We start from the raw sequence: 17138 nt of genomic DNA on the forward strand, positions 1-17138 counted from the left end.
CGATGGTAACGACAGACATGAACAAAACATAATCGATTACTAGCTTCTTGGTAACCTTGTGACTTTCCCTGATCCAAGTGTGAGTCTTGTGCTTCCAGTAGTATAGGCCTCTACTACCATTCACAGCTACTCATACTCGTCTCAAGTATTGTCTCGCAGTTCTCCAAGTTATTATCATAAAAACAATTTATACAAATGTGTCCAAACAATCATATGATTTTCTCTAGACTCTACTAGGACTTTTTCTATAAGTATCTACAATCATCAATTATGTTTCAACCCGGTTGGTGGTGGAAATGTCAGACGATGGGATAACTTCATGGATTCTACCAAAAATCTTTCTTTCTAATCGAAGGTGAACTTCTCCCGTACTAGACATATTATTTATTAGACGCATTCTAAAGGCAACATATCACTCTTAAAATATCTTCCAATAGGTATCATTCACTATCGTAAGCCTTCTCATTTCCTCCATTTGCTCAGTGTGCTACGAGTCCTTATCATGACATCCTATACACCAAAGCAAGCATTCGATGTATCGAGACGAGTATATAAATAGAGGAAGATTCAGACGCGTATTCCTTCGTATTACTCCAAAAAGTTAAATGCTAGTTCTAATATCGTAATTAAACGTTTAGAAACCTGAGCACATAAAATTTCCAGATCTGGTCGGCAACAGACCATAGATCCGATCAAACGGTAGCATAAAGCATCACAAATCATTTAGCACATAAAAGCATTTTAGGTATCTTCCTTAATTAAGCTAGTGCTTGTGTCTATTCAGGTGTAGTTCCTAAAATATATTAGACACTCTCCTCACGATCATCGCTTAGCATTATAAGTTTAAGTCTAGAAATAAATCCTTATTCCTAGTTCGCTTAAACTAATGCTCTGATACCAACTGTGACATCCCCATTTTCACGGCCAGAAAAGACCGATTTTGTTTATGCTTTATAAAAATCAGAGTACCTCTTTTAATAAAAATGTTGCGGAATTTGTTCCCAGAAGAAAACACGATAAATACGTTATCAAAGCATTTCCGATGAAATGTATTTTATACATTTTAAAACATTCGGGATGTCATCGTCAATATAGAAACATAAGCATAAACAGAACTTACATTTATTTACACTAGTGATCTACATTTCCTTAATCTATCAGTGTAATGTAACTTAATATCGTCACCTGTGATAAAAGTAAACTGAGTGGGTCAGGTTGGGAAACCTGGTGAGTACATATGGTTTTCAACCCACAATAATATAGTTAATTTGTTTCTTCACATAATACATGTCAAACAATTAACCCAATTACCCATCCCCAATTTCTTCATTGAATATTCCATAAACAACTATCTTAAGGGTCGTCTCCTATATCATATTTACCACTAATCTCTTTACATCGCATTTCCTTACATGTTCGTTGTAATACCCAATAAATTTACGCCAAATTTTAAACTTTTAACATTCACAAAAGAAACAACAGTAATTATTTTTACAAAACATTTCTAAATTGTTTATCATCAGAGTGTCCCAAAAACAGTTCGTAAGGATGGGGAGCAGTACGGTCACGCCTTCGCCTTTCCTTTATCTCCCGAAGTACCTGAAACAATAAACTGAAAACTATAAGCCCGAGGGCTTAGTGAGCTACCCCCAAATACCAATATCGTATAAACAGAAATCATATCAATAATAATCAGTCAATCAACATGCATATTGGGCCATCGGCCTGACTAGTCCGCCCTTCTGGGCCTACAGTCTATCTGAATCTATCCTGAGCCTTCGGCATGACTGGTCTGCCATGTGGGCCTACAGTCTCCCCGGACCGCTCATAGGGTATGTTGCCTTCAGAACAAAGCAGGACCGCCTCAACCCAACCAACAAGCAATAACCATGTACGCATAATATCATATACTTGCATGTACAAACAGCAAACATATCTATCTCACTGGTCATCAATCATAGAGTTCACTCGTAACTAGAGCATTGACCTAACAGGTCACTAACATACTAATCCCTAAGGATCATAAGAGCATATCATACTGTCTACCCTGATTCCAATTGAACAGATCATAATTACATGCAGCATACCATAATAATAATAATCAAAGGGTTGGCCTTGGTGTCGTAGACCCTACCGATATAGTGAGGATAACTCACCTCACAGATGTCGACTCGAAAGGTAACTCCAGCTATCAGATCGCTCGTCACCGACTCCACCACCTATATCCATAGCACAATATACTCATAAGTCTTTAGCCTTATAAGGCACTCCATAACCCACTAGTCAAACCCTGATCAAGGTCGAAGTCCTTGGTCAAGGTCAACAGTCCATGTTGACCTCAACTCGCCGAGTACTTTAGGCTGCTCGCCGAGTTCTTGAAGTACACTCCAACTCGCCGAGTCATAGGGGTGACTCGTCGAGTTCCTTCGAATCCCGATCAAATCTTAAGGCCATCCGTCGAGTTTCCTTCCTGCAACTCGATGGGTATACGTGCAAACACATCCTTGGCTAAAACTCATACGACTCGACGAGTTGTTCTTCAACTTGTCGAGTTTCATGACCATCTTCATCCAACTCGCCGAGTTGTTCAACCAACTCGTCGAGTCCACGGCTTCCTTCATCTGACTCGCCGAGTTGTTCATCCAACTCGTCGAGTTCAATGCATATCTTCAAACGACTCGCCGAGTCGGCTTTGCGACTCGCCGAGTTCCTTCAGTCATTTTATCATGCAGATGTCCATAAGCCATGGCAAGGCCCCAAATTGCAGATCCAACTCCCTTTGGCCTACTTATCACGTAAAGTTGCAAACTTTACGTGCATGCATGGCTTTACAAGCTCCAAATGCCATCATCAAGCTCTTAATGGGTGCTCAAGGACAAAGGGGACCTCAAACTCGACTAAAGTTGGGACTTTATGTCTGAATAATCCAAGGAGGGTTCAGATTTGAAGTTACAACTTCAGATCTAGCCCATATTTTGCCATAGTAACTTGATCCCCTCCTCTAAAACCCTAGAACTCATACAAGGTTGATTCCTAACCAAAATAACTAAGGGAAAAGATCAATTACCTTTCCAAATAGATGACCACAACAGAAAAACACGGATCCCCTCTCAATTCCTTGCCCAAGCCACTTGGTTCACCACACTTTTCACCAAAGATCTTCTCTCAAGCTTCACACACAAGGGCACACACACACACAAGTTAGTGGAGCAAGGGAGGCTGTAAAGGAACTGAAAGAGGCTTGAGTTCCTTTAAATAGGGGTGCAAACCCCGGGGATTAGGGTTTCATCTTCCTGCTCCTACTCGCCGAGTACTCTAATGGACTCGCCGAGTAGGCCACTAAACTCGCGGTCCATCCCCCTGCTACTCGGCGAGTAGGGTAACCAACTCGTCGAGTAGGGCGAAAACTCCAAGAACATTTATTTAAATTATTACCTGAGATTCGGGGCGTTACATTCATTCCTAAGGACTTTTCATAAGGAACATCGCCTACATCGCATAGACAGTAATGATTCGGGGATTACTCCCTCCATACGTGCCTAGTAAGGGTTAGAGTATCATCGCATGAATATGAAGTTACAACATCTCCTGAACTTGTAATTCATAGTAAGGGTTAGAGTATCATCACATGAATATGTAGTTACAACATCGCCTGAACTCGTAATTCATCACCTACAGGTTATGAGAATGCTGGTGTTTCCACGGGGTTGTCTAGAATAGTCCGTGGTCGCCATCTATACTCTGGTAGATGACTACATCGGCAAAATGCCAGTTAAGTTTATCGTATCTCCTTTCATCCTATATGTAACATCCAAATTCCAAGGTATCCTATTTTGTTCATTTATTTTGAGTTAAAGGGGAGGACTCGACAAGCTGGTGCTTAGACTCGTCAAGTAGGATCGCGGTTTGCTGACTGGACTAATGAATGGACTCGGCGAGTCGGCAGGATGACTTGATGAGTCTGTGCTGTGAGATGAAACCCTAAATGCTCGGGCTTGTACCCTATTTAAAGGACCTTATGGCCCTCTGTCACACCCCAAAACCGATAACAGCGGAATACGTCTCGGGGTGGAGGACGTCATGTACAGTATCATCACAATTGTATAATAGCAAACAAGAAACATACAACCATTGTATTTACATAGTGAATTTAATTACAAGCGTGTTTTATATTGTTCAACAAACACCAAAAGTAATTCAAAAATAAGAGATGGGTCTTGTATGCTCCACCTTCTCCAAAAATGCTGCGTCTGTACCTGTCTATCTTTGACCTGAAGATACAAGTTATTTTGAAAACGAATATCAGCATAAAGCTGGTGATTTCATAAGGGTTAATATGAGTTCTTGTATAAAAAGCATTAGAACCAATAGTACGAAAAATGTGCCATTTACATTCATAAGCAGTAGAAAACCTAGAAAATCCCATATTTTCCAGAAAATACATTATAAGTGAAAATCTGTGAAAAGTATGCATTCTTCATTTTTGAAAACAGTTTATTGTAAAAGTATATTAGCAAATCTCCAATTAGTAAATGTGATAGAATAGGTTAAGCCTGTAATCAGTGATAGAGGTGCAAGCTTCCTTTAGTGATAGATACTTACTTACTTCGGGATGTAATTTAGCATTTAGTGTAGTATTTTAGTGTAGTTAGAGTGTATTCCTTGTATGTTACTAATAGTGAGGATAATAGAGGATCCCATGACCTTCCCAGTCTTGCACAGTATAGTGAAGTAGTGGCATCCCTGGGCCTGCACGGCGCGGACTGAAATTAACAGTCGGGATGTAATAGCGTCTGCCACGTATAGATCTATACATGTAGTGTCGTCTTCCTGTCGGAAAACTCCGGGCGTAGTGAGTAGCGAATAGAGTACCTCGTAGTGGGTTAGTGTATTATCGTTTGTTTAGGGTTTTCTCTTTCGTTGTAGTGTAGTAATCTTTTATTATGGATCATAGTGTATTCTCTTGTCAGTGTACAGCCTCGTAATAGTGTGTAATATAGTGCATAGAGTAGTGGCTATAGCGAGTAGTAGTAGTATTAACTATGCCTATCATAGTTAACTTAGTGTGTATGGTTCTTATCACTAGTGGTTTATGCATATAATGAAGTGAAACACTCGTATCCTATACTAATATACATGATATATAACTAAGAAGTCAACGACAGTCGGACGGATAACAACTACCCTAAGCCCACAATCAAACAAGAACAGGAAATAAGGTGTGCTACCGGTCCTAAGCCCTTCAAGTCTTACTTATATAAATATATTAGAGTGGATACATTTCATAAGAAAATTTATTTAATTAAAATCTTTTCCAAAGGAAACACTTAAAAACCTGTTCATTTATCCAAAGTAGTTTTGAAAATGTAAAATCATTTTATAAGGCATAGTGGTAAATCACATGTGATTTGAACTAAAGATAGTGAATCACATGTGATTAATTCTCGTAACGTGGAAAATCGTTCTGTATAACTTTCCATAAACATGTATAATCAACTTGTATCCCCCCTAAAACATATAAGACATTTGAAAGGTTCATTAAAGGGGTATGAACTCACCTGAATTCGCGTAAATCGGGTGAATCGGGTAAAAGTGTCGGTTGAGCGTTTGGTACCCAATAACGACTTGAGCACCTTTTTAGAACCCTAATTCCATATGAAATATGTATTTTACAAGAAATTAATCATCTTATGCTTTTCATTAAAGTATTTGGGCATTCTAGCATCGTTTCGGGGTTTTAGGGCCTAGAAGGGGTTCCCGGGAGTGGTACAAGGCCAAGAATGATTTACGGGAGGGTCCATGAGTTCAATCCCTTGGAGTTTATGGCCCAAAGGCCACTCCTTGGGAGTTTACGGCCGTAAGCCCCCTAGGCTTGGCCGTAAACTCATGTCGTCCTCCAAAATGCAAGTTTAAGGCCTTATTTCACTTCCCTAATTTAATAGCAAGTGTCTTGAACTAATATGGAGGGTTTAAACCCTCATTTTGTGACATTTTGGGGAGTTTACGGCCAAGACTTGTGCTTGGGCCGTAAACTCCATTTAATCCCTCAAAATGGATGTTTAAATGGTACAACACACTTCCCTTCACCTTAGATAAATTGTAGAAGGCCTTAGATGGAGTTTTTGGACATTTTGGCATAAAAATTGGGGAGTTTACGGCCCAAGTATAGCCTTGGCCGTAAACTCTTCTTTTGGCCTCAAAATGAGATGTTTAATGGTACAACACACTTCCTAGGGCCTTAGCTAATTTCCTTACATGCCCTAGATAAGTTTTTGGGACTTGTTTGACATAAAATTTGGGTGTTTACGGCCCAAGCTTAGACTTGGCCGTAAACTCCTCTTTTTGTCCTCAAATGGTGTTGTTTAATGCACTTAAACATCTCCTAGTGTCAAGACTAAATTACTACATGCACTAGATGAGTTTTTGGGACTTTTAACAAGGATTTTTGGGTGTTTACGGCCTAAGCATAAGCTTGGGCCATAAACTCCTTTTTAGGCTTCAAACTCTTGTGTTTTAATGTCCAAACTCTCCTAAGTATATCCCTTAATTAGTACATAAACTTAAAGGAAGGAAAAATGAGGCTTTTGGCAAGTTTTTAGGTGTTTACAGCCTAAGGGGCTTCTTAGGCCGTAAACTCCCTTTTGATCCTTATTTTCAATGATTTTTAGCCTCTAAATACAATGAAGTATGTTTAGAATAAGATAGGGAATGAGTCCTTATGTTTGGAAGACGGAATTCGCGGTTTTGGAGTCGGGTTCGGGTCTAGAGAGAGAAAGTAGTGAGAGAGAGTGAAGGTGTGGTAAAAGAGCTTAAATGTAGTGTCCATTTGTTTATATATGTCTCGGGTATTGCACCCGATACACGGCTACCCGATGCTAAAGTTTAACGGGGTTAAAACTTTTTAACCGGGTGAAGTGGTTGAAAAGTAATATAACTCTATTTGGTTAAACGGGGTTAACACATACAAGTTATATTTACTATGATTATATCAAGACATATAAATAACTAGATAATTGTTTGTTGACGACTCCAAATATTACAGAAAATAACATATAGCGACGCATTCCGTTAGTGAATATGGGATTTGTAACGGCAATAGATTTGGGGTTGTCACATCATCCCCTCGTTAGGGGAATTTCGTCCCGAAATTTAGAATTCATACAGATAAGAATTACAATACTACTAAGCGAATAGATGGGGATATTTGAGTTTCATTTGGTCTTCACGCTCCCACGTAAATTCGGGTCCTCGCTTGGCGTTCCACCCAACTTTCACAATTAGGATGCGGCTTTGTTTCGTTCGTTTTACTTCCCGATCCATAATCTCCGCAGGCTCTTCCACAAAGTTGAGGCTCTCATTGACCTCGATCTCGTCGAGGGGGATCACGAGAGTCTCGTCAGACAGACATTTCTTCAAGTTTGAGACGTGGAAGGTAGGATGTATGTTACTTAGCTCGTGGGGTAAGTTGAGTTTATAAGCTACGGGGCTGATTCTGGCGAGAATCTCGAAATGCCCTATGTACCTTGGGTTCAGCTTTCCACGCTTCCCAAAGCGTATCGTGCCCTTCCAGGGCGAGACCTTTAACAAGACTCGGTCTCCCACCTGGAATTCCAAGGGTTTTCTTCGTTTGTCGGCGTAGCTTTTCTGTCGATCCCTAGCGGCTTTTAGTCGTTCACGTATCTGTACAATCTTCTCGGCCGTCTCTCGAATGATCTCTGGACCAGTGAGGGCGCTGTCAGGAACTCGTCCTTTAGCTAGCTGAGTGTCACCCACCTCAGCCCAGCACAGAGGGGATCTGCACTTTCGGCCGTAGAGGGCTTCGAATGGAGCTGCCTTGATGCTCGTATGATAACTATTGTTGTAGGAAAACTCCACAAGGGGCAAGTGTGTTTCCCATGATTTCCCGAAGTCGATCACACAAGCTCGCAGCATGTCTTCTAAGGTTTGGATCGTCCTCTCACTTTGTCCGTCGGTCTGCGGATGGTAGGCTGTACTCATGTCCAGCCTCGTCCCTAGTGCCTTTTGCAATGATTGCCAAAACCTAGAGGTGAATCTACTATCTCTGTCCGAGATAATAGATATAGGGACGCCATGCAGTCGTACTATCTCTTTTATGTATGTTCTCGTGAGTTTCTCCATCTTGTCCGTCTCCTTGATGGGTAGGAAGTGTGCCGACTTGGTCAACCTGTCAACGATGACCCAAATGGTATCTAATCCACCCGCTGTCTTGGGTAGTTTGGTGATAAAGTCCATTGTGATCCGCTCCCACTTCCATTCCGGTATCTCAGGTTGTTGGAGGAGTCCTGATGGCTTTTGATATTCGACTTTGACCTTCGCGCAAGTAAGGCACTTACTCATAAAGGTAGCGATCTCCGCTTTCATGTTCGGCCACCAGTATAGCTTTTTGAGATCCAGATACATCTTATCTGAACCCGGGTGGACGGAGTAACGAGTGTTGTGTGCTTCCCTCATAACCAAGTCTCTGAAACCCCCATGGCATGGAGTCCAGATTCGGTCCATGAAGTAGTAGGCTCCGTCACCCTTAACCTCCAGATTTTTATCCATTCCGCGCAGGGATTCTCCTGTCACGTTCTCGGGCTTTAAGGCTTCTAGCTGAGCCTCTTTGATCTGTGTGGATAGATGCGAATGGATAGTCATAGTCAATGACTTGGTCCTTCGACCAGAATATTCCTTTCTACTCAGGGCGTCGGCCACTACGTTGGCTTTCCCCGGATGATATCTAATTTCACAGTCGTAATCGTTAAGTAGCTCGACCCATCGAAGTTGTCTCATGTTGAGTTCTTTTTGGTTCAGTATATGTTGGAGGCTTTTATGGTTGGTGTACACCACGCTCTTCGTCCCATACAAGTAGTGTCTCCAGATTTTTAGTGCGAAGACAACCGCTCCTAACTCGAGGTCGTGAGTAGTGTAGTTCACTTCATGGGTCTTTAGCTTCCTTGAGGCATAGGCGATAACCTTGCCTCGTTGCATCAAGACACAACCGAGCCCCTGATTGGATGCATCACAGTATACAACGAAATCTTCTGTCCCTTCGGGAAGGGATAATACTGGTGCGGTGCATAGGGCTCGCTTCAGGGTCTAAAATGCCTTCTCCTGTTTCTCTTCCCAGTCGAATGATACACCCTTCTGGGTTAACATAGTGAGAGGCTTCGCAATTCGAGAGAAATTTTGGATGAATCTACGGTAGTAGCCAACGAGGCCTAGAAATTGACGAATTTCTGTAGGCGTTTTCGGTGCTGACCAGTTCTCAATAGCTTTAATTTTGGAGGGATCCACGTGGATTCCGTCTTCACTGACCACGTGTCCTAAGAATTCAACTCTTCAGATCCAAAACTCGCACTTAGAGAACTTCGCATATAACTTCTCGGATCGCAGTGTTTCCAGGACTCGTCGTAAATGATCCCCATGTTCTTCCTCGCTCCGAGAGTAGACGAGTATATCATCAATAAAGACGATGACGAACTGATCTAGATATGGACGACACACCCTATTCATCAAGTCCATAAATACTACAGGGGCATTAGTCAGTCCAAAGGGCATCACTACGAACTCAAAATGCCCGTAGCGGGTTCGAAAGGCTGTCTTCGGAACATCTTCCTCAAGCACCCGTAACTGATGATACCCGGATCTAATATCAATCTTGGAGAAGTAACTTGCTCCTTGGAGTTGGCCGAATAGATCGTCGATACGAGGGAGAGGATAGCGATTTTTGACTGTGAGTTTATTGAGTTCCCTATAATTGATGCACATCCGAAAAGATCCATCCTTTTTCTTCACGAACAAGACCGGGGCTCCCCAAGGTGAGAAGCTCGGTCTTATAAAGCCCTTGCTGAGCAGTTCGTTGAGTTGGCCAGATAGCTCTTGCATTTCGGCGGGCGCTAGACGGTAGGGCGACTTAGCTACGGGGGTAGCTCCTGGGACTAGGTCGATTCTGAATTCAACCTGTCGTTTAGGAGGTAGACCTGGAAGATCCTCCGGGAAGACATCAGGGAAATCGCATACTACAGGAATGTCTTTTGGATCCTTCGATTTCTGGTTAGTGTCGACAATGTGAGCAAGAAAGGCGCGATATTCCTTGCGCAAGTATTTCTGAGCCTGGATACTAGAGATGATACGAAGGCTCGTACTTGGCTTATCTCCGTATATAAATAGGGTTTGGTGATTCGGAAGGTTCAGGCGAATGGCTTTGTCGGAGCATAGGATATCGGCGTAGTGAATACTTAACCAATCCATACCAATAATGACATCGAAATTTTTGATTGAGACTGGTATAAGATCGATTGAAAATGGGTGATCATCTAACGTGAGAGTACAACCTATATAGATTTCATTAGAGCTTTCTGTCTTTCCATTAGCCATTTCTACGACGAATGTTTTGTTTAATGGTTGAGGAGTTTGTTTGAGTAAGTGTTTAAAGTTTTGATTTATGAAGCTTCTTTCTGCACCACTATCGAACAAGACACAGGCATAAGAGTTGTTGAGAAGAAACGTACCCGTGACCACCGTGGGATCAGCTACCGCTTCATTGTGACCGATAGCGAGTAGTCTTCCAGTTCCCCCAGCATTGGTAGCCTTCGGACAGTTCTTCTTAAAATGACCCGCTTCCCTGCAGCCATAACAAGTTGGGGTCACTCCCGTACCAGGAACCTGCGTGATAGGTTTGGGAGGGGCCTTGCAAAATTGGACTGTATGGCCCTTTCGACCGCAGTTGGAACACTGCAATTCACGGCAGGGGCCGTTGTGGTGAAAAGGGCACTTGGGACACTTGGGCAAGTTTCCACTGTAAGCTTTTGGCGGGGCTGGAGCAGCTGGAGTGGCTGGGGTGGTGGCAGCATGGACCGCCACAATTTGCTGGTCCTTGGAGGCGGTTTGAGTTTTCTTGCCCTTCTTCTTATCCCATCGTTTCCTTTTTCTGTTAGATGAATCGGGTGGTGCAGTGTTTGTTGTGGTTGTTGTTGCTGGAGTGGAGGAGATTTCGTGGTTGATCAGACTCTGGGCCAATTCCTTGGCGCTGTCAAAAGTGGTAGGGCGTGAGGCCAGAACATTTCCTCGATACGGGGGCACTAAACCCCAGATGTATCATTCAATCTTCTTGCTTTCAGAGGGGATCATGTTGGGACACATAGCCGCCAAGTCGCAAAACCTGGTCGTATAAGCCGTTATGTCGGTCCCCTTCATCTTGAGGTTCCAGAGTTCTTCCTCAAGTTTCTGTACCTCGCCCCTAGGGCAGTACTCTCCTCTCATGAGATCTTTTAGAGTGTCCCAGCCCATGGCATTGGCTGTGACCAAGGAGAGTGCACTGACATGGCCGTTCCACCATGACAAAGCCCTGTTAGTGAGGGTAGCAGTAGCGAACTTAATTTTGCTCTCTTTAGGACAAGAACACATCTCGAACACAGCTTCGGTTCTTTTGAACCATTGGGACAATGCCAGAATTCCTCCCGTACCGTCGAAAAAGGTAGGTTTACAGTTCATGAAATCCTTATAAGTGCATCCCTACACCCGTTAATGGACCTCACCGAACCTGGAGTTACCACCGCTCGCATCACCCGAGTTCATTTGGGCCATGGCTGCGGTTACAGCCGCAGTCACAGCTGTTTGGAATAATACCGGGTCGAACTGCAGAGGAGGAGGTGGTGGAGGAGGGGTTTGAGTTGCGGGTCTTCCTCTGCTGGGACGCTTTCGTGGAGGCATCCTTCACTAGAAGATCATATAAATGATAGCAATAGTAAGAGCCTATTGCGAATATGAATAGAGTGTTTCGTGGATTAAATCAACATAATCCAAGATCAGAATGAGAGTTATAGCAATAGAGAAATCAACTGCCAATATTCTGGTATTAATGATGCAACACAAGTTCATGAAAATTGACCTAGCAGTAGGTCTTACATCATACCATAGAGAAAATGTTGGCAGTTTAGAGGTTCAACTAGAGTACTTTTAAACTAGGAATGTTTACAGACAAGAGACCTACAGAACATAGAGATAAAAGGCTAGTCCTTTAAACAAAAGAGTGAGGTAGCTAAACGTCTTCTACTGGCGACGGTTGCTTGTTGGGCGAATCCTCAGATCCGCTAGTTGACGCATAACTTCCTGAAGGTGTCGATCATGAGTTCTTTGGCGTGCACGGAGTTCCCTAACCTCAGCTCGGGATGCAGCCAACTGATGCTGCAGAGCCTCGTTGGTCCTCCTTGTCCTGTCCATGGCTTCTTCGAGTTGGCGGATGCGAACAGTGTTGAGATTCGAGTTGGCATCCACTTCTACAACTCGACCAATAGCAGCTTGACCCTGCTCAACATTCCTTGCAATCCTTCAGATCATGATGGGCAGAACCCGATCCGCTGATCCTCCTTCACTTATGTTGTAAAAGCTTCGGTCTCCATTGTAAGGCAAGGGCTGACCCTGCTCCTCGCTCCAATGATGCAAGGATATGGACCACATAGGAGTGGGGCCCTGAAATGTCGGATGGGGGTTAGGGTTCGGGGCTTCAGGAGGTTGGTTGTTGACTTCTGGCTCGGAGCTCGAGCTATCCGAGAAGCCTTCAGCCTGATGATCATCCAAAGGAATTGGGTGATCGTCGTCTGACTCCTCTTCGAGCCATCCCCCATTGCCCTGGTTCGGAAAGTACGGATCGTCGGGTAGGTGGAAACCAGCCATGCTATCTACGCGAGAAAGGGGAAAAGAAGATTAATAGACGTACTATTCTAAGATACTTATAGGATGAATCGTTATTAGTCGACCCAATACTTGCATAGTGCATACCGATTACATGTAACCGAAGCAAGATAGTCCTTCGAATAAACCACCCTAACTTCAGACCCCCAATCAAACAAGAACAGGGAATGAAGCAAAGACTGCAGATTCTGAGTCTATAGCGCCCTAGTCATATGTAATCGTGGTGTATCCACTTAGCAACTATTGTCCTACTAGTAACGACCCTTTATGTTGTCACATACGTATAATCTAGAGATACAAAATACTCCTATAGTATTCTTATGGTAACGTTATTGTGGTAGTGTTGGTAAGTTTTAGACTTGTTGCAACACCACAGCCAAACTTAGGCACATGCTAGTCACTCTCAGGAAAATGTAGTTGATCAGGCTACATCACCCCGAATGTGACTATATGTCTCTAAGCTCAATTGTGCTGCCCAACAATCTTAATACTTTTGTTCTGTTCTAGGGTGAAACTGATTTCTGTGTTTTATAGTGATGTGTGTGTGTGTGTATATATATATATATATATATATATATATATATATATACTTAGTTAGATCTTTTAGATACTTAACAGTATATATTCTTGGTCAGAGTATTTTAGTCCCGAAGTGTTTATAGTTCGTATATCTTTTATAGGTTGATATACTTGATTCACTATAAACAATGCTCTGATACCAATCTGTCATACCCCAAAACCGATAACGGCGGAATACGTCTCGGGGTGGAGGACGTCATGTACAGTATCATCACAATTGTATAATAGCAAACAAGAAACATACAACCATTGTATTTACATAGTGAATTTAATTACAAGTGTGTTTTATATTGTTCAACAAACACCAAAAGTAATTCAAAAATAAGAGATGGGTCTTGTATGCTCCACCTTCTCCAAAAATGCTGCGTCTGTACCTGTCTATCTTTGACCTGAAGATACAAGTTATTTTGAAAACAAATATCAGCATAAAGTTGGTGAGTTCATAAGGGTTAATGTGAGTTCTTGTATAAAAAGCATTAGAACCAATAGTACGAAAAATGTACCATTTACATTCATAAGCAGTAGAAAACCTAGAAAATCCCATATTTTCCAGAAAATACATTATAAGTGAAAATCTGTGAAAAGTATGCATTCTTCATTTTTGAAAACAGTTTATTGTAAAAGTATATTAGCAAATCTCCAATTAGTAAATGTGATAGAATAGGTTAAGCCTGTAATCAGTGATAGAGGTGCAAGCTTCCTTTAGTGATAGATACTTACTTACTTCGGGATGTAATTTAGCATTTAGTGTAGTATTTTAGTGTAGTTAGAGTGTATTCCTTGTATGTTACTAATAGTGAGGATAATAGAGGATCCCATGACCTTCCCAGTCTTGCACAGTATAGTGAAGTAGTGGCATCCCTGGGCCTGCACGGCGCGGACTGAAATTAACAGTCGGGATGTAATAGCGTCTGCCCCGTATAGATCTATACATGTAGTGTCGTCTTCCTGTCGGAAAACTCCGGGCGTAGTGAGTAGCGAATAGAGTACCTCGTAGTGGGTTAGTGTATTATCGTTTGTTTAGGGTTTTCTCTTTCGTTGTAGTGTAGTAATCTTTTATTATGGATCATAGTGTATTCTCTTGTCAGTGTACAGCCTCGTAATAGTGTGTAATATAGTGCATAGAGTAGTGGCTATAGCGAGTAGTAGTAGTATTAACTATGCCTATCATAGTTAACTTAGTGTGTATGGTTCTTATCACTAGTGGTTTATGCATATAATGAAGTGAAACACTCATATCCTATACTAATATACATGATATATAACTAAGAAGTCAACGACAGTCGGACGGATAACAACTACCCTAAGCCCACAATCAAACAAGAACAGGAAATAAGGTGTGCTACCGGTCCTAAGCCCTTCAAGTCTTACTTATATAAATATATTAGAGTGGATACATTTCATAAGAAAATTTATTTAATGAAAATCTTTTCCAAAGGAAACACTTAAAAACCTGTTCATTTATCCAAAGTAGTTTTGAAAGTGTAAAATCATTTTATAAGGCATAGTGGTAAATCACATGTGATTTGAACTAAAGATAGTGAATCACATGTGATTAATTCTCGTAACGTGGAAAATCGTTCTGTATAACTTTCCATAAACATGTATAATCAACTTGTATCCCCCCCTAAAACATATAAAACATTTGAAAGGTTCATTAAAGGGGTATGAACTCACCTGAATTCGCGTAAATCGGGTGAATCGGGTAAATCGGGTAAAAGTGTCGGTTGAGCGTTTGGTACCCAATAACGACTTGAGCACCTTTTTAGAACCCTAATGCCATATGAAATATGTATTTTACAAGAAATTAATCATCTTATGCTTTTCATTAAAGTATTTGGGCATTCTAGCATCGTTTCGGGGTTTTAGGGCCTAGAAGGGGTTCCCGGGAGTGGTACAAGGCCAAGAATGATTTACGGGAGGGTCCATGAGTTCAATCCCTTGGAGTTTACGGCCCAAAGGCCACTCCTTGGGAGTTTACGGCCGTAAGCCCCCTAGGCTTGGCCGTAAACTCATGTCGTCCTCCAAAATGCAAGTTTAAGGCCTTATTTCACTTCGCTAATTTAATAGCAAGTGTCTTGAACTAATATGGAGGGTTTAAACCCTCATTTTGTGACATTTTGGGGATTTTACGGCCAAGACTTGTGCTTGGGCCATAAACTCCATTTAATCCCTCAAAATGGATGTTTAAATGGTACAACACACTTCCCTTCACCTTAGATAAATTCTAGAAGGCCTTAGATGGAGTTTTGGGACATTTTGGCATAAAAATTGGGGAGTTTACGGCCCAACTATAGCCTTGGCCGTAAACTCTTCTTTTGGCCTCAAAATGAGATGTTTAATGGTACAACACACTTCCTAGGGCCTTAGCTAATTTCCTTACATGCCCTATATAAGTTTTTGGGACTTGTTTGACATAAAATTTGGGTGTTTACGGCCCAAGCTTAGACTTGGCCGTAAACTCCTCTTTTTGTCCTCAAATGGTGTTGTTTAATGCACTTAAACATCTCCTAGTGTCAAGACTAAATTACTACATGCACTAGATGAGTTTTTGGGACTTTTAACAAGGATTTTTGGGTGTTTACGGCCTAAGCATAAGCTTGGGCCGTAAACTCCTTTTTAGGCTTCAAACTCTTGTGTTTTAATGTCCAAACTCTCCTAGGTATATCCCTTAATTAGTACATAAACTTAAAGGAAGGAAAATGAGGCTTTTGGCAAGTTTTTAGGTGTTTACGGCCTAAGGGGCTTCTTAGGCCGTAAACTCCCTTTTGATCCTTATTTTCAATGATTTTTAGCCTCTAAATACAATGAAGTATGTTTAGAATAAGATAGGGAATGAGTCCTTACGTTTGGAAGCCGGAATTCGCGGTTTTAGAGTCGGGTTCGAGTCTAGAGAGAGAAAGTAGTGAGAGAGAGTGAAGGTGTGGTAAAAGAGCTTAAATGTAGTGCCTATTTGTTTATATATGTCTCAGGTATTGCACCCGATACACGGCTACCCGATGCTAAAGTTTAACGGGGTTAAAACTTTTTACCCGGGTGAAGTGGTTGAAAAGTAATATAACTTTATTTGGTTAAACGGGGTTAACACATACAAGTTATATTTACTATGATTATATCAAGACATATAAATAACTAGATAATTGTTTGTTGACGACTCCAAATATTACAGAAAATAACATATAGCGACGCATTCCGTTAGTGAAGATGGGATTTGTAACGGCAATAGATTTGGGGTTGTCACACCCTCATTTGCGGCCACCTTCACCCTTGAGAGCACCCAGAGAACTAGAGAGCACTATGAGTGAGAAAGGAGGCCATAATCACCATCTCTTGTGTGTTTTAGCAAGAAGAAAGGAGGAAGGACAAGCTAGACGAGTTGGGGAGCTTGAATCTACTCCCATTTGATCAGAGGAAGCTGTTGGAGGTATCAATCTGTGCTTATTCTCGTGATTATGATGTCTAGTCGAATCTAGGGTTTCTATATGCATTATTTTAGCTTGAATCTGGAGTGGATGAGGTCCCAAGGTGAAATGATTCTTAGATTTGGACCTCAAGAGGTCCAGAGAGTCTCAACTACCTTGCTTTATGCTTTACCTTTTGAGTTATGAGCCCAGGAGGCCATTTTAGAGGTTATTTCACCAAAAGAAGCCTTGGGTGTGTTGCATGTGTACCAAGATTCGACATTTACATGATTATCATGCTTGGGAAGGTAGGATCTATAGGTTAGAGGAGCAGATCTGACCTCAGAAGGTCATTTGAGCATGATCATGGAAGCAACTCGCCAAGTTCATAAGTAGACTCGACGAGTCGAGTCGGGGTTGCCCCGTGATTCGTTTCCAACGGTAACCCGTCAAGTAGAACGT

This window comes from Lactuca serriola, chromosome 2 (assembly GCF_051521515.1).
Source record: "Lactuca serriola cultivar US96UC23 chromosome 2, Lser_US96UC23_V15, whole genome shotgun sequence".
Classification (NCBI taxonomy): Eukaryota; Viridiplantae; Streptophyta; class Magnoliopsida; order Asterales; family Asteraceae; genus Lactuca; species Lactuca serriola.